Source organism: Pygocentrus nattereri, chromosome 14 (assembly GCF_015220715.1).
Source record: "Pygocentrus nattereri isolate fPygNat1 chromosome 14, fPygNat1.pri, whole genome shotgun sequence".
In the NCBI taxonomy this organism is placed as follows: Eukaryota; Metazoa; Chordata; class Actinopteri; order Characiformes; family Serrasalmidae; genus Pygocentrus; species Pygocentrus nattereri.
In genome coordinates, this window is record NC_051224.1 from 41,632,474 (window position 1) to 41,635,773 (window position 3,300).

Sequence of the window (3,300 nt, forward strand, 5' to 3'; positions counted from 1 at the left end):
AGGTACTGAATAATAAGCCCTGGTGTGCAACAAGCCTGTGGGGTTAACTGAGCTTCAACCAATCAGTTCCCACGTTAAAGGATTATTGACCAGTTCACTCACTATTAGAGCTTTATTTAACCTTAAAACTTCAGCTTAGAGAACTTAAAGAGCCCAAATACTACATTTAATCTTTAATTACTGGTAACAGCCGGCGTCCCCCGGCCTCTCAGCCTCTGAGAGGACTTGTTGGTCCTGCCAGTCGGCGCGGCTCCACGTTAAAGCATCGAAACTGTAGGATTATTGGAGAGTGTGTGTAAAACCCAAGGTTCTAAATGGAACCATTGTCTTTACTAATGAAGAACCCTTGAAGAACCGTCCTGTTTGAAGGGTTTGTGTTTAAAGGTGTTAAATGGTTTAAAGACTCTGCGCTGCTGAAATCTCTGATGGTCCTCCAGTTGGCCGAGGTCCACCCGCCCGTCTGGTCATCTCTCTCTCGCTGTCTCCTTCTTTTCCTCTTTCTCAGACTGTCACTGAGCTGGGGGTGTGTGTGTGTGCTGACCGCTGCAGGTCAGAAGGTGTGGACAGGAGAAATCTGGGTGGAGAGGAGGATGAGGAGCAGACAGGTGTCTGAGCTTCTCTCTTTTTCCACCTGCTCCAGTTTTCCCACCACCGGCCACAGACTGGATGTAGGTCAACAAGGTGTCTGAGGCCTTGAGTGGACAAGCGTTGGGTGGGCAGTTGGTTGGGAGGGGTGGGAGTGTGTGCAGGCGGGGGGCATGCGGGGGGTGGGTAAGATTGACACCAGATTGCTCATTAAGAATCCCAAGCAAGCAAAAGTCTGGCAGTGTGATTTCCAGACCCGCCATCTGCTTTGTCTTTTCTCGGCTCCATTCAGATCGTCTGATAACGACTCTCTTTGTCCGCAGGCCGCCTGCACGGTCGCCCCAATTGGACCGTCCCCACCTAATCCCAACAGTCACGTGACCTGAGGGGGCTCCTGATTGGCTGGCCACGGGCGCTCAAAAGCCTGGCTCAGGCCAGTGTGGGCAGTTAAGGTGGCAAGAGGAGAGCAGAGCAGGTGCCGGAGGGAAACAGGGATTGGATTAAAGAGTGAAGACGCTGAACTGAACAGGAGAAAGAGAAGGAAAGAGGGATGTCCTGACCAAAGAAATGAAGAGCCAGCAGCTGAATGAATGTGAGGTAAGTGGAAGCGCTGCAGATGTAGAGGCACCTGCGGAGCCGAGGAGTGATGGATGGAAATATGGTGGGGCTGTTTTATAGATTTTTTTTCTGCTTTATATTTTACTGTGAGTTAATGCACTGGTTCATTTTCCAGCCTCTCTTTAAACAGGCTGCTTTTGTTACTGCCCCTTTAAGGCTGATATATGTAAATGAGCTCTGTTCTGATTGGCCTCAGTCCGAGCTGAAACACTCTTTATAACTTCAGTGTGGATGGGCGGGGCTAAACTGGCATGGACTTTTGAAACTTTAATGCTGCATCAAACTCCTTCATTAAAACAGAAATAACAGCAACTCTCTTTTCACTGCTGTTGGAACAAAATGAGAACTTTACAGGAGAAGGACAAAACGTTCTGTGCTTTTCATGTAAATCTATGGAACCAGACATCTTTCCAAGTCATTTTGGGCCGTTTCTTTTGGTCCATTCTTCATGAAATTTACAGACAATGTAAAGAACAACATGCTTTTTGAAATCATGTCAAAACCTGGAAATCAACAAAAATGAAGGTCCTCATGTTCCTCTCAGTGCTGTGGAGACGTTTTAGGCCCCTGAGAAAATCTAAATTAGAAATTTGTTCATCTGGACTGCTTAAAAAAATAAACACTAATATTTGAATACAAACAACTTTAATATAACAAAGAGTAATTTTATGTGAATGTATGTTAATCTATTCCAGAGCGGCTCTTGAGGAAGCCCACTATTATATAACTTATCATCCAATCGCTGCTTCACCAATCAATACTTCATCATTTAAATCACGAGCTGCTGATGGAGTTTTTGATGAGAAATCTGGAACCAAACTTTGTTCTTCAATCTAACTCACAAGGCCTCAACTACTTTTTTAAAAAATGAGGAATTCTTGTTGCTTTTTGCTGTATTTAAATTTATTTGCATTTATTCTAATGACATTTGGTGATTTTCCAAGCACTGCTGAGATAAATGGGTTCTTCAGTAAGGGCAATGGTTCTATTTAGAACCAGGAGTTCTGCAGATTACCGTTTTCATGCTTAAAGGTTCTTTGCATGGCGAAACTGTTCTTCAGATTGATGAATAATGTTTGTATATGTTTCTATATAACAGCAAAATGGGTTCTGCTGACATCATAACGAGACTGAGCTTGTAAAATCACCATATAGCATTAGAATAAATACAAATCCATATAAATGCAGTAAAAAGGATCCAGAATTCTTCCTTTTTAAAAGCTGATCAGACTCATTTACACATTTATCTGCAGCTAAACGGATTTTTGTTATTGAATTCTGGTCGTGTGAACGGTAGTTTATGGTTTGGGCTCTGTGATGCAGTTTTACAGGACTGTCTCAGGAAGTTAACCCTGATGAGGCCCTGGCCGCTGTGGCTCTTGCTCAGCACGCATCACTCAGTATAAATAGGCTGTGAGAGTGGTGGACTGGGTCAAGGCTTTTGTGAATGAGGTCACTGAAATTCCCGTAGACTTTATCATAATCAGGCTTATTACCTCCCAATAATGATAGCAGTCGTATGACAATCGCGTCACAGTCATAAACTCCTATTTTTAACCCACTTTCTTGTCCCTGCTGTTTCAGGTTTCAAGTTTCTGGGTAAAAGGTTTGATTTTCTGTGTCGGCCTTCAGCTCTGAGTCATGCAGCACTTGACTGGATAGTTAAAGGGGCAGCGTCACAGAAAACTGAAATTTCCTCACTTTCATTGAAAGCATGTAGATACTGTTGAAATTTCAGGCCATAAAACGAAACTAAACCACAAAAGCAGCCTGTATTGAACTGACTATTGTTGTGATGTCACACGTCCACATATATTTGCCTATTGAGCCTACAGCAGATTAGTCCCACACATTCATTCACTTTGAACTTGAGAGTGCTTTATGAATGAAGGCAGCCAATCAGAATGGGACTCGTTTACGTTTATCTGTCAGTAATAAAAACGGCCTGTTTCATTCTGAGGGTTGTAAAAATGAATTTTGACTGAAGAAAAGTAAGAGTGATGTAGGATATGGGCCCTTTAATAGCAGCAGTAGGACAAATACAACTATAACTAGACTTAAGACCTTTTTACCCCTAATCCTGAGCCCCTCTCTCAC

At 43.2% G+C, this 3,300-nt stretch overlaps 1 protein-coding gene across 1 annotated transcript in view; it reads left to right on the forward strand.

Annotated features, from left to right (window-relative positions):
• Window positions 1–1,049: 1,049 nt before the first annotated feature.
• The window catches only part of prdm1b (PR domain containing 1b, with ZNF domain), a 29,914-nt gene continuing 27,663 nt past the window's right edge, over window positions 1,050–3,300 (forward strand). The window contains exon 1 of the mRNA XM_017684682.2: window positions 1,050–1,182. The gene's annotated coding sequence lies outside the window, so the exon portion shown is untranslated. The remainder of the gene's footprint in view (window positions 1,183–3,300) is intronic.